Here is a 15,576-nt window from a genome sequence, read left to right as displayed (position 1 = left end):
ACAGGATGAAAATGATAGCAGTGTGGACAACAGGATGTAAATGATAGCAGTGTGGATAACAGGATGTAAATGATAGCAGTCTGGATAACAAGATGTAAATGATAGCAGTGTGGATAACAGGATGTAAATGATAGCAGTGTGGATAACAGGATGTAAATGATAGCAGTGTGGACAACAGGATGTAAATGATAGCAGTGTGGACAACAGGATGTAAATGATAGCAGTGTGGATAACAGGATATTGTATGTAAATGATAGCAGTGTGGATAACAGGATGTAAATGATAGCAGTGTGGATAACAGGATGTAAATGATAGCAGTGTGGACAACAGGATGTAAATGATAGCCGTGTGGACAACAGGATGTAAATGATAGCAGTGTGGACAACAGGATGTAAATGATAGCAGTGTGGACAACAGGATGTAAATGATAGCCGTGTGGATAACAGGATGTAAATGATAGCCGTGTGGATAACAGGATGTAAATGATAGCAGTGTGGATAACAGGATATTGTAGCATTTGCTGTAATGTCATTCCTGTGATAACGTTGCCTGAGACCTGAAGACTTGTGTTAGCTCCCTGAGCTAATGCCCAGGCTTCAGCTCAGTGGGCTAACACAGTTTTGTGGCATGCAGGAAACCCAGGTTTGAACCCAGTCGGTCACACGTGATAAAACAGTATGTTGTTGAGCAGCTGTGAAATTGGTTCTGACCCTTCTTCTTCTTCTTGGGTTGGTTATCCACACGTACGTCAGTGAGTACAACAGCCTCCTCTCTCTGCTCCTCCTGTCTCTCTGTCAGAGTCTGTATCAGCAACAGCCAAAAAGCTCAACAGGCATAGGATCTAGAGACAGACAACAGACATCATTACTGACACAGGAAGAACAGAAAACAGAGATCATTACTGACACAGGAAGTACAGACAACAGACATCATTATAGACACAGGAAGTACAGACAACAGACATCATTATAGACACAGGAAGTACAGACAATAGACATCATTATAGACACAGGAAGTACAGACAACAGACATCATTATAGACACAGGAAGTACAGACAACAGACATCATTATAGACACAGGAAGTACAGACAACAGACATCATTACTGACACAGTCTCTACCCGTTTACTCAGAACAGTTCTGTCTCTACCCCGTTTACTCAGAACAGTTCTGTCTCTACCCGTTTACTCAGAACAGTTCTGTCTCTACCCGTTTACTCAGAACAGTTCTGTCTCTACCCCGTTTACTCAGAACAGTTCTGTCTCTACCCCGTTTACTCAGAACAGTTCTGTCTCTACCCGTTTACTCAGATCAGTTCTGTCTCTACCCGTTTACTCAGAACAGTTCTGTCTCTACCCGTTTACTCAGAACAGTTCTGTCTCTACCCCGTTTACTCAGAACAGTTCTGTCTCTACCCGTTTACTCAGAACAGTTCTGTCTCTACCACGTTTACTCAGATCAATTCTGTCTCTACCCGTTTACTCAGATCAGTTCTGTCTCTACCCGTTTACTCAGAACAGTTCTGTCTCTACCCCGTTTACTCAGAACAGTTCTGTCTCTACCCGTTTACTCAGAACAGTTCTGTCTCTACCCCGTTTACTCAGAACAGTTCTGTCTCTACCCGTTTACTCAGAACAGTTCTGTCTCTACCCGTTTACTCAGAACAGTTCTGTCTCTACCCCGTTTACTCAGAAAGGTTCTGTCTCTACCCGTTTACTCAGAACAGTTCTGTCTCTACCCGTTTATTCAGTACAGTTCTGTCTCTACCCCGTTTACTCAGAACAGTTCTGTCTCTACCCGTTTACTCAGAACAGTTCTGTCTCTACCCGTTTACTCAGAACAGTTCTGTCTCTACCCGTTTACCTTGGAACCCAGCTGCCTGAAGGGCACGTCCATCTTGATGAAGAGTCCAGGCACGGGCTCCAGCAGCTCAAAGCTCCAGATGTACTGCAGCACAATGAGCAGGTTCCCGTAGAGCACCATGAAGGGAGAGGTTAGCATGGTGTAACGACGTCGGTCCCTCACCATCCACAACATACACGACCACATCAGGAACACAAACGTCAGCCAGCTAACATACGTGATGCCCACACCTGGGGAGGGAGAGACAGAAAGAGAGAGAGAGAGAGGGGGGTAACAGAGAGAAGATCCAGATCTCAGGGAATTAGATCAAAGTTCTCAATTGGTACAAAATATATACTGTACACACTACAAGTACTGAGGTTTAAAAATAAGCTCAACTGGACACCTTAATGAGGCAGTGAATGAATTGAGAGAGAAAGCACGCAGGGCATTCTACGCCATAAAAAACCTAATTAAAATTGAAATACCTGTTAAAATTTGGCTAAAACTAATTGAATATGTCATTGAACCAATTACACTTTATGGCAGTGAGGTGTGGGGTCCACTTTATGGCAGTGAGGTGTGGGGTCCACTTTATGGCAGCGAGGTGTGGAGTCCACTTTATGGCAGTGAGGTGTGGGGTCCACTTTATGGCAGCGAGGTGTGGGGTCCACTTTATGGCAGTGAGGTGTGGGGTCCACTTTATGGCAGTGAGGTGTGGGGTCCACTTTATGGCAGTGAGGTGTGGGGTCCACTTTATGGCAGTGAGGTGTGGGGTCCACTTTATGGCAGTGAGGTGTGGGGTCCACTTTATGGCAGTGAGGTGTGGGGTCCACTTTATGGCAGTGAGGTGTGGAGTCCACTTTATGGCAGTGAGGTGTGGGGTCCACTTTATGGCAGCGAGGTGTGGGGTCCACTTTATGGCAAGCGAGGTGTGGGGTCCACTTTATGGCAGCGAGGTGTGGGGTCCACTTTATGGCAGCGAGGTGTGAGGTCCACTTTATGGCAGTGAGGTGTGGGGTCCACTTTATGGCAGTGAGGTGTGGGGTCCACTTTATGGCATCGAGGTGTGGGGTCCACTTTATGGCAGTGAGGTGTGGGGTCCACTTTATGGCAGTGAGGTGTGGGGTCCACTTTATGGCAGTGAGGTGTGGTCCACTTTATGGCAGTGAGGTGTGGGGTCCACTTTATGGCAGCGAGGTGTGGGGTCCACTTTATGGCAGCGAGGTGTGGGGTCCACTTTATGGCAGTGAGGTGTGGGGTCCACTTTATGGCAGTGAGGTGTGGGGTCCACTTTATGGCAGTGAGGTGTGGGGTCCACTTTATGGCAGTGAGGTGTGGGGTCCACTTTATGGCAGCGAGGTGTGGGGTCCACTTTATGGCAGCGAGGTGTGGGGTCCACTTTATGGCAGCGAGGTATGGGGTCCACTTTATGGCAGTGAGGTGTGGAGTCCACTTTATGGCAGTGAGGTGTGAGGTCCACTTTATGGCAGCGAGGTGTGGGGTCCACTTGCAAAACAAGATTTCACCAAATGGGACAAACACCCCAATGATATCCTGCATGCAGAGTTCTGTAAGATTCTGCTACATGTCCAGAGGAAAACTACAAACAATGCATGCAGGGCAGAATTAGGCCAATATCCACTAATAATAAAAACTCAAAAAAGAGCAATTCAGTTTTGGAAACTACAGTGACCCCCTCTCATATCATTACCTGTAATGCCAAGAGCTGGGCAAAGAAAAGAGTCCCCTCATCCAGCTGGTCCTGGGGCTGAGTTCACTAACCTGTTCTACTAACACACTGAAGCCTCAGTCCCCTCATCCAGCTGGTCCTGGGGCTGAGTTCACAAACCTGTTCTACTAACACACTGAAGCCTCAGTCCCCTCATCCAGCTGGTCCTGGGGCTGAGTTCACTAACCTGTTCTACTAACACACTGAAGCCTCAGTCCCCTCATCCAGCTGGTCCTGGGGCTGAGTTCACTAACCTGTTCTACTAACACACTGAAGCCTCAGTCCCCTCATCCAGCTGGTTCTGAGTTCACTAACCTGTTCTACTAACACACTGAAGCCTCAGGACCAGAACAACCAATCAATCAGGATAAACCAAATTACAACACAGTCAAACATGGAGGAGGCCGTAAAAGGGCAACAACCCAGCAGCAGGACCGCTACCTCTGCCTTTGTGCAAGGAGGAGCAGGAGGAGCACTGCCGGAGCCCTGCAAAATTACCTCCAGCAGGCCACAAATGTGCATGTGTCTGCTCAAACGGTCAGAAACAGACTCCATGAGGGTGGTATGAGGGCCCGACGTCCACAGGTGGGGGTTGTGCTTACAGCCCAACACCATGCAGGACGTTTGGCATTTGACAGAGCCATGGCGCCCTGTGCTCTTCGCAGATTAAAGCAGGTTCACACTGAGCACATGTGACAGACGTGACAGAGTCTGGAGACGCCGTGGAAAACGTTCTGCTGCCTGCAACATCCTCCAGCATGACCGGTTTGGCGGTGGGTCAGTCATGGTGTGGGGTGGCATTTCTTTGTGGGGCCGCACAGCCCTCCATGTGCTCGCCAGAGGTAGCCTGACTGCCATCAGGTACCGAGATGAGAGCCAGTTTCATCATAGCGCTTGATGGTTTTTGCGACTGCACTTGAAGTTCTTGACATTTTCCGGATTGACTGACCTTCATGTCTTAAAGTAATGATGGACTGTCGTTTCTCTTTGCTTATTTGAGCTGTTCTTGCCATAATATGGACATGGTCTTTTACCAAATAGGGCTTGCTTCTGTATACTGTATTCTGTATACCACCCCTACCTTGTTACAACACAACTGATTGGCTCAAACGCATTAAGAAGGAAAGAAATTCCACAAAATTAACTTTTAACAAGGCACACCTGTTAATTGAAATACATTCCAGGTGACTACCTCATGAAGCTGGTTGAGAGAATGCCAAGAGTCTCTAACACTTTTTTGGTTACTACATGATTCCATATGTGTTATTTCATAGTTTTGAAGTCTTCGACTATTATTCTACAATGTATAAAATAGTAAAAATAAAGAAAAACCCTTGAATGAGTAGGGGTGTCCAAACTTCTGACTGGTACTGTACTTCCATACATGTTTTAAACTGGGACCTTCAGATGAGTTTTGTGAAGCGTGTGGGAGTCCTAGAGCAAAACATGACGTGTTCGTCAGAGTCTCATCTTTCCGTAATAGTTTCTAGCCCAAACGGTTTGGATGCTACAGACATTTGAGAGAAGACCGATTTTTTGGGATGTCTCCTGGTCTGACAAATAATTAATTAAATAATTAGTTACAATAAATTTAGAACACAAAATGTTCACCTGAAAGCTTTTAGTCATAAAAAGATACTAAAAATAAATAAAATAAATCATATGATGTAGAAAACCTGCAGAGAGCCTTTCCAACTGACAATCTCGTCAGTTGAAAATAAAAGATAAACTCTAAAATATAAATTGGAACGTTAAAAACATAAAAAAAATAACTGATATTGACACAAGATGAAGTGTTGGACGAATGAAAATCTTAATCCAGTATAAATTAATGTAAATTAATATATATAATATATTATACAAGGGGAAAAAAAATCTACTGGCAGATTAATGCCTCAAGTGTACTAACAGTGACTCAATAATTCATGCCGTCTGGGAGTCCAATAGTTATGGGCAGAGTTAGAAAGATGGCTGTCACAAGTTTCACGATGTAAGTTTACTTTTAATGTGTCCATCTGTATATTTCAAGACTTGGAACATGAGGATGCGGTGAGATACCCCGATGGATCGGACAATATTATATCCTTCTCTTATATCGCAAACGCTATTACTTAAATACTGGAAGTCAAATGATAGCCCAACGTCAAGAGAACGGAAGAATAAAATATATTATGTTATTTGAAGGTTGATAGAAATCTGGCTACAGACAGAAACATAGAGAGTCTTGGGTGTGGATATGGAAGGAACGTGGGTCTGAACAAGCGGGAATTCATTCATGTTAGTTGAAATGTACACTACATGGTCACTACATGGTCACTACATGGTCACTACATGGTCACTACATGGCCACTACATGGTCACTACATGGCCACTACATGGCCACTACATGGCCACTACATGGTCACTACATGGCCACTACATGTACACTACATGGCCACTACATGGTCACTACATGGCCACTACATGGTCACTACATGGTCACTACATGGCCACTACATGGTCACTACATGGCCACTACATGGCCACTACATGGTCACTACATGTACACTACATGGCCACTACATGGCCACTACATGGTCACTACATGGTCACTACATGTACACTACATGGTCACTACATGGTCACTACATGGTCACTACATGTACACTACATGGTCACTACATGGTCACTACATGTACACTACATGCCCACTACATGCCCACTACATGCCCACTACATGCCCACTACATGGTCACTACATGGTCACTACATGGCCACTACATGGCCACTACATGGTCACTACATGGTCACTACATGGTCACTACATGGTCACTACATGGCCACTACATGTACACTACATGGTCACTACATGGTCACTACATGGTCACTACATGTACACTACATGGTCACTACATGGCCACTACATGGTCACTACATGTACACTACATGGTCACTACATGGTCACTACATGGCCACTACATGGTCACTACATGGTCACTACATGGCCACTACATGGTCACTACATGGTCACTACATGGTCACTACATGGCCACTACATGGTCACTACATGGTCACTACATGGCCACTACATGGCCACTACATGGCCACTACATGGTCACTACATGTACACTACATGGTCACTACATGGTCACTACATGGTCACTACATGGTCACTACATGTACACTACATGGCCACTACATGGCCACTACATGGTCACTACATGGCCACTACATGGTCACTACATGGTCACTACATGGTCACTACATGTACACTACATGGTCACTACATGGTCACTACATGTACACTACATGGCCACTACATGGTCACTACATGGTCACTACATGGTCACTACATGGCCACTACATGTCCAAAAGGCTCGTCAAACATCTCATTCCAACATCATGGGCATTAATATGGAGTTTGTGCCTCCATTGCTGCTATAACAGCCTCTACTCTTCTGGGAAGGCTTTCCACTAGATGTAGGAACATTGCTGCTATAACAGCCTCTACTCTTCTGGGAAGGCTTTCCACTAGATGTTGGATCATTGCTGCTATAACAGCCTCCACTCTTCTGGGAAGGCTTTCCACTAGATGTTGGATCATTGCTGCTATAACAGCCTCTACTCTCCTGGGAAGGCTTTCCACTAGATGATGGAACATTACTGCTGGGGACTTGCTTCCATTCAGCCACAAGCGCATTCGTGAGGTCAGGCACTGATGTTGGGCGATTAGGCCTGGCTCGCAGTCGGCGTTCCAATTCATCCCAAAGGTGTTCAATGGGGTTGAAGTCAGGAATCTGTGCAGGCCAGTCAAGTTCTTCCACACTGATTTCAACAAACCATTCCTGTATGCACTTTGTGCACCGGGGCATCGTCATGCTGAAACAGGAAAGGGCCTTCCCCAAACTGTTGCCACAAAGTGCGCACGCAGCACACGCACACACACGCACACATGCACACACACACACACACACAGGTGCTTTCTTTCGCCTTGACGTGAGCACAGTCACCAGAGGGAGCAGTCACGGTGTTTACTCACCATCATGGCTATGAGAGCACAGACATAGCTCTGCTTCATAATGAACCTGAACACGGTTACAACAGCATTCACTCTGCCCTCCTCCTCCTCCTCCTGTTTCTCCTCCTCCTCCTCCTGTTCCTCCTCCGCTCCCTCCAACCCAGAAGTCTCTCCTCGCAGGGTTGGACTGAAGTCACACATTCCTTCAACCTTCTCTGTTTAGATAAAGACACACAGATACTTCATATAGTACAACACCTACAGTATATACAGGGTGATATAGTACAGTATATACAGGGTGATATAGTACAGGATATACAGGGTGATATAGTACAGGATATACAGGGTGATATAGTACAGTATATACAGGGTGATATAGTACAGGATATACAGGGTGATATAGTACAGGATATACAGGGTGATATAGTACAGTATATACAGGGTGATATAGTACAGGATATACAGGGTGATATAGTACAGTATATACAGGGTGACATTGTACAGGATATACAGGGTGATATAGTACAGTATATACAGGGTGATATAATACAGTATATACAGGGTGATGTAGTACCGTATATACAGGGTGATGTAGTACAGCATATACAGAAGATGTAGTACATTATATACAGGGTGATATAGTACAGTATATACAGGGTGACATAGTACAGTATAGACAGGGTGATATAGTACAGTATATACAGGGTGATATAGTACAGTATATACAGGGTGATATAGTACAGTATATACAGGGTGATATAGTACAGGATATACAGGGTGATATAGTACAGTATATACAGGGTGACAATGTACAAGATATACAGGGTAATATAGTACAGTATATACAGGGTGATATAGTACAGTATATACAGGGTGATATAGTACAGTATATACAGGGTGATATAATACAGTATATACAGGGTGATATAGTACAGTATATACAGGGTGATGTAGTACCGTATATACAGGGTGATGTAGTACAGTATATACAGGGTAATGTAGTACAGTATATACAGGGTGATATAGTACAGTATATACAGGGTGATATAGTACAGGATATACAGGGTGATATAGTACAGGATATACAGGGTGACATAGTACAGTATATACAGGGTGACATAGTACAGTATAGACAGGGTGATATAATACAGTACATACAGGGTGATATAATACAGTACATACAGGGTGATATAGTACAGTATATACAGAATATATAGTACAGGATATACAGGGTGATATAGTACAGGATATACAGGGTGATATAGTACAGGATATACAGGGTGATATAGTACAGTATATACAGGGTGACATTGTACAGGATATACAGGGTGATATAGTACAGTATATACAGGGTGATATAGTACAGTATATACAGGGTGATATAATACAGTATATACAGGGTGATGTAGTACCGTATATACAGGGTGATGTAGTACAGTATATACAGGGTAATGTAGTACAGTATATACAGGGTGATGTAGTACAGTATATACAGGGTGATATAGTACAGTATATACAGGGTGATATAGTACAGTATATACAGGGTGACATAGTACAGTATATACAGGAGATACAGTACAGTATATACAGGGTGACATAGTACAGTATATACAGGAGATACAGTACAGTATATACAGGGTGACATAGTACAGTATATACAGGGTGATATAGTACAGAATATACAGGGTGATGTAGTACAGTATATACAGGATGATATAGTACAGTATATACAGGAGATATAGGGTGATATAGTACAGTATATATAGGGTTATGTAGTACAGTATATACAGGAGATACAGGGTGATATAGTACAGTATATATAGGGTTATGTAGTACAGTATATACAGGAGATACAGGGTGATATAGTACAGTATATATAGGGTTATGTAGTACAGTATATACAGGAGATATAGGGTGATATAATACAGTATATACAGGGTGATTGTGCTGCCGTACATAACATACAGGGTGATGTAGTACAGTATATACAGGGTGATATAGTACAGTATATACAGGAGATATAGGGGTGATATAGTACAGTATATACAGGGTGATATAGTACAGTATATACAGGAGACATAGTACAGTATGTATGCTCTAGTCGGCTGGCCCTCACTACATATTCGTCGCCAGACCCACTGGCTCCAGGTCATCTACAAGTCCATGCTAGGTAAAGCTCCGCCTTATCTCAGTTCACTGGTCACGATGGCAACACCCATCCGTAGCACGCGCTCCAGCAGGTGTATCTCACTGATCATCCCTAAAGCCAACACCTCATTTGGCCGCCTTTCGTTCCAGTACTCTGCTGCCTGTGACTGGAACGAATTGCAAAAATCGCTGAAGTTGGAGACTTTTATCTCCCTCACCAACTTCAAACATCAGCTATCCGAGCAGCTAACCGATCGCTGCAGCTGTACATAGTCTATAGGTAAATAGCTCACCCATTTTCACCTACCTCATTCCCATACTGTTTTTATACTGTTTTTATTTATTTACTTTTCTGCTCTTTTGCACACCAATATCTCTACCTGTACATGCCCATCTGATCATTTATCACTCCAGTGTTAATCTGCAAAAATTGTATTATTCGCCTACCTCCTCATGCCTTTTGCACACATTGTATATAGACTGCCCATTTTTTCTACTGTGTTATTGACTTGCTAATTGTTTACTCCATGTGTAACTCTGTGTTGTCTGTTCACACTGCTATGCTTTATCTTGGCCAGGTCGCAGTTGCAAATGAGAACTTGTTCTCAACTAGCCTACCTGGTTAAATAAAGGTGAAATAAAAAAAATAAAAATAAAAGTATATACAGGGTGACATAGTACAGTATAGACAGGGTGATATAATACAGTACATACAGGGTGATATAGTACAGTATATACAGAAGATATAGTACAGTATATACAGGGTGATATAGTACAGAATATATATACAGGGTGATGTAGTACAGTATATACAGGATGATATAGTACAGTATATACAGGAGATACAGGGTGATATAGTACAGTATATATAGGGTTATGTAGTACAGTATATACAGGAGATATAGGGTGATATAGTACAGTATATATAGGGTTATGTAGTACAGTATATACAGGAGATACAGGGTGATATAGTACAGTATATATAGGGTTATGTAGTACAGTATATACAGGAGATATAGGGTGATATAGTACAGTATATATAGGGTTATGTAGTACAGTCTATACAGGGTGACATATTACAGTATATACAGGGTGATATAGTACAGGATATACAGGGTGATATAGTACAGTATATACAGGGTGATATAGTACAGTATATACAGGGTGATATAGTACAGGATATACAGGGTGATATAGTACAGTATATACAGGGTGATATAGTACAGGATATACGGGTGATATAATACAGTATATACAGGGTAATGTAGTACAGGATATACAGGGTAATGTAGTACAGTATATACAGGGTGATATAGTACAGGATATACAGGGTGATATAGTACAGGATATACAGGGTGATATAGTACAGGATATACAGGGTGATATAGTACAGTATATACAGGGTGATATAGTACAGTATATACAGGGTAATGTAGTACAGGATATACAGGGTAATGTAGTACAGGATATACAGGGTAATGTAGTACAGTATATACAGGGTGATATAGTACAGTATATACAGGGTGATATAGTACAGTATATACAGGGTAATGTAGTACAGGATATACAGGGTAATGTAGTACAGTATATACAGGGTGATATAGTACAGTATATACAGGGTGATATAGTACAGGATATACAGGGTGATATAGTACAGTATATACAGGGTGATATAGTACAGGATATACGGGTGATATAATACAGTACATACAGGATGATATGTGGGCATCCCAAATGCCAAATCTATTCCCAATATAATGCAGTACTATTGACCAGGCCTCAGTTTACAAAAAAAATTCCTCCTTGCAGAAATAACATTTTTTTTTTATTCAATAAATTGTGCTGCCGATTATAATTTCACTCGTCCCATCTACTTGTATATTCAACATGTTACAGTGGGTTTCCCAGTGTTTGTACAGTAAAACTCACCTGTCATGTTATTGATTTGGTCCATTTCATACTGTGGGGTGGAGTACAGGTCCTGGCGGACCGGTCCATTTTCCACTGGGTCTAGGGTGGAGATGTAGTCAAAAGACGTCTCCTTGGACTTTGCAACCAACCCCTGTGGAACAACACAGCCACAATATGGACTAGGGTTAGAGCCCAGAGGTTTTTATTGTCATGTGAACATTCATATGCATCATAGGCTGCGGTCCTCTGTAGCTCAGTTTGTAGAGCCTGGTCCTCTGTAGCTCAGTTTGTAGAGCCTGGTCCTCTGTAGCTCAGTTTGTAGAGCCTGGTCCTCTGTAGCTCAGTTTGTAGAGCCTGGTCCTCTGTAGCTCAGTTTGTAGAGCCTGGTCCTCTGTAGCTCAGTTTGTAGAGCCTGGTCCTCTGTAGCTCAGTTTGTAGAGCCTGGTCCTCTGTAGCTCAGTTTGTAGAGCCTGGTCCTCTGTAGCTCAGTTTGTAGAGCCTGGTCCTCTGTAGCTCAGTTTGTAGAGCCTGGTCCTCTGTAGCTCAGTTTGTAGAGCCTGGTCCTCTGTAGCTCAGTTTGTAGAGCCTGGTCCTCTGTAGCTCAGTTTGTAGAGCCTGGTCCTCTGTAGCTCAGTTTGTAGAGCCTGGTCCTCTGTAGCTCAGTTTGTAGAGCCTGGTCCTCTGTAGCTCAGTTTGTAGAGCCTGGTCCTCTGTAGCTCAGTTTGTAGAGCCTGGTCCTCTGTAGCTCAGTTTGTAGAGCCTGGTCCTCTGTAGCTCAGTTTGTAGAGCCTGGTCCTCTGTAGCTCAGTTTGTAGAGCCTGGTCCTCTGTAGCTCAGTTTGTAGAGCCTGGTCCTCTGTAGCTCAGTTTGTAGAGCCTGGTCCTCTGTAGCTCAGTTTGTAGAGCCTGGTCCTCTGTAGCTCAGTTTGTAGAGCCTGGTCCTCTGTAGCTCAGTTTGTAGAGCATGGTCTTCTGTAGCTCAGTTTGTAGAGCATGGTCCTCTGTAGCTCAGTTTGTAGAGCCTGGTCCTCTGTAGCTCAGTTTGTAGAGCCTGGTCCTCTGTAGCTCAGTTTGTAGAGCATGGTCCTCTGTAGCTCAGTTTGTAGAGCCTGGTCCTCTGTAGCTCAGTTTGTAGAGCCTGGTCCTCTGTAGCTCAGTTTGTAGAGCATGGTCCTCTGTAGCTCAGTTTGTAGAGCCTGGTCCTCTGTAGCTCAGTTTGTAGAGCATGGTCCTCTGTAGCTCAGTTTGTAGAGCATGGTCCTCTGTAGCTCAGTTTGTAGAGCATGGTCCTCTGTAGCTCAGTTTGTAGAGCCTGGTCCTCTGTAGCTCAGTTTGTAGAGCCTGGTCCTCTAGCTCAGTTTGTAGAGCCTGGTCCTCTGTAGCTCAGTTTGTAGAGCCTGGTCCTCTATAGCTCAGTTTGTAGAGCCTGGTCCTCTGTAGCTCAGTTTGTAGAGCCTGGTCCTCTGTAGCTCAGTTTGTAGAGCCTGGTCCTCTGTAGCTCAGTTTGTAGAGCCTGGTCCTCTGTAGCTCAGTTTGTAGAGCCAGGTCCTCTGTAGCTCGGTTTGTAGAGCCTGGTCATCTGTAGCTCAGTTTGTAGAGCCTGGTCCTCTATAGCTCAGTTTGTAGAGCCTGGTCCTCTGTAGCTCAGTTTGTAGAGCATGGTCCTCTGTAGCTCAGTTTGTAGAGCCTGGTCCTCTGTAGCTCAGTTTGTAGAGCCTGGTCCTCTGTAGCTCAGTTTGTAGAGCCTGGTCATCTGTAGCTCAGTTTGTAGAGCCTGGTCCTCTGTAGCTCAGTTTGTAGAGCCTGGTCCTCTGTAGCTCAGTTTGTAGAGCATGGTCCTCTGTAGCTCAGTTTGTAGAGCCTGGTCATCTGTAGCTCAGTTTGTAGAGCCTGGTCCTCTGTAGCTCAGTTTGTAGAGCCTGGTCCTCTGTAGCTCAGTTTGTAGAGCCTGGTCCTCTGTAGCTCAGTTTGTAGAGCATGGTCCTCTGTAGCTCAGTTTGTAGAGCCTGGTCCTCTGTAGCTCAGTTTGTAGAGCCTGGTCCTCTGTAGCTCAGTTTGTAGAGCCTGGTCCTCTGTAGCTCAGTTTGTAGAGCCTGGTCCTCTGTAGCTCAGTTTGTAGAGCCTGGTCCTCTGTAGCTCAGTTTGTAGAGCCTGGTCCTCTGTAGCTCAGTTTGTAGAGCCTGGTCCTCTGTAGCTCAGTTTGTAGAGCCTGGTCCTCTGTGGCTCAGTTTGTAGAGCCTGGTCCTCTGTAGCTCAGTTTGTAGAGCCTGGTCCTCTGTAGCTCAGTTTGTAGAGCCTGGTCCTCTGTAGCTCAGTTTGTAGAGCATGGTCCTCTGTAGCTCAGTTTGTAGAGCCTGGTCCTCTGTAGCTCAGTTTGTAGAGCATGTTCCTCTGTAGCTCAGTTTGTAGAGCCTGGTCCTCTGTAGCTCAGTTTGTAGAGCCTGGTCCTCTGTAGCTCAGTTTGTAGAGCCTGGTCCTCTGTAGCTCAGTTTGTAGAGCCTGGTCCTCTGTAGCTCAGTTTGTAGAGCCTGGTCCTCTGTAGCTCAGTTTGTAGAGCATGGTCCTCTGTAGCTCAGTTTGTAGAGCATGGTCCTCTGTAGCTCAGTTTGTAGAGCATGGTCCTCTGTAGCTCAGTTTGTAGAGCCTGGTCCTCTGTAGCTCAGTTTGTAGAGCATGGTCCTCTGTAGCTCAGTTTGTAGAGCCTGGTCCTCTGTAGCTCAGTTTGTAGAGCCTGGTCCTCTGTAGCTCAGTTTGTAGAGCATGGTCCTCTGTAGCTCAGTTTGTAGAGCCTGGTCCTCTGTAGCTCAGTTTGTAGAGCATGGTCCTCTGTAGCTCAGTTTGTAGAGCATGGTCCTCTGTAGCTCAGTTTGTAGAGCATGGTCCTCTGTAGCTCAGTTTGTAGAGCCTGGTCCTCTGTAGCTCAGTTTGTAGAGCCTGGTCCTCTAGCTCAGTTTGTAGAGCCTGGTCCTCTGTAGCTCAGTTTGTAGAGCCTGGTCCTCTGTAGCTCAGTTTGTAGAGCCTGGTCCTCTGTAGCTCAGTTTGTAGAGCCTGGTCCTCTGTAGCTCAGTTTGTAGAGCCTGGTCCTCTGTAGCTCAGTTTGTAGAGCCTGGTCCTCTGTAGCTCAGTTTGTAGAGCCAGGTCCTCTGTAGCTCGGTTTGTAGAGCCTGGTCATCTGTAGCTCGGTTTGTAGAGCCTGGTCCTCTATAGCTCAGTTTGTAGAGCCTGGTCCTCTGTAGCTCAGTTTGTAGAGCATGGTCCTCTGTAGCTCAGTTTGTAGAGCCTGGTCCTCTGTAGCTCAGTTTGTAGAGCATGGTCCTCTGTAGCTCAGTTTGTAGAGCCTGGTCATCTGTAGCTCAGTTTGTAGAGCCTGGTCCTCTGTAGCTCAGTTTGTAGAGCCTGGTCCTCTGTAGCTCAGTTTGTAGAGCATGGTCCTCTGTAGCTCAGTTTGTAGAGCCTGGTCATCTGTAGCTCAGTTTGTAGAGCCTGGTCCTCTGTAGCTCAGTTTGTAGAGCCTGGTCCTCTGTAGCTCAGTTTGTAGAGCCTGGTCCTCTGTAGCTCAGTTTGTAGAGCATGGTCCTCTGTAGCTCAGTTTGTAGAGCCTGGTCCTCTGTAGCTCAGTTTGTAGAGCCTGGTCCTCTGTAGCTCAGTTTGTAGAGCCTGGTCCTCTGTAGCTCAGTTTGTAGAGCCTGGTCCTCTGTAGCTCAGTTTGTAGAGCCTGGTCCTCTGTAGCTCAGTTTGTAGAGCCTGGTCCTCTGTAGCTCAGTTTGTAGAGCCTGGTCCTCTGTAGCTCAGTTTGTAGAGCCTGGTCCTCTGTGGCTCAGTTTGTAGAGCCTGGTCCTCTGTAGCTCAGTTTGTAGAGCCTGGTCCTCTGTAGCTCAGTTTGTAGAGCCTGGTCCTCTGTAGCTCAGTTTGTAGAGCATGGTCCTCTGTAGCTCAGTTTGTAGAGC

The 15,576-nt window shown here is 44.8% G+C and overlaps 1 long non-coding RNA gene and 1 pseudogene across 2 annotated transcripts; one reads left to right on the top strand and one right to left on the bottom strand.

The window, feature by feature from the left end:
- The window catches only part of LOC118372857 (piezo-type mechanosensitive ion channel component 2-like), a 323,332-nt pseudogene that overhangs the window by 187,540 nt on the left and 120,216 nt on the right, over positions 1 to 15,576 (bottom strand).
- On the top strand, positions 2,495 to 3,224 carry LOC127907517 (uncharacterized). Of its 2 annotated transcripts, none has more exons than XR_008064713.1 (3): positions 2,495 to 2,640; positions 2,991 to 3,042; positions 3,097 to 3,224. It is a non-coding gene; the product is annotated as an uncharacterized LOC127907517 (long non-coding RNA). The 2 variants fall into 2 exon arrangements; XR_008064712.1 differs by having other exon boundaries at positions 2,495 to 2,667.

This window comes from Oncorhynchus keta, chromosome 15 (genome assembly GCF_023373465.1).
Source record: "Oncorhynchus keta strain PuntledgeMale-10-30-2019 chromosome 15, Oket_V2, whole genome shotgun sequence".
In the NCBI taxonomy this organism is placed as follows: domain Eukaryota; kingdom Metazoa; phylum Chordata; class Actinopteri; order Salmoniformes; family Salmonidae; genus Oncorhynchus; species Oncorhynchus keta.
Note: the sequence above shows the minus strand (reverse complement) of the source record. Positions and strands in the feature narration are given on the sequence as shown.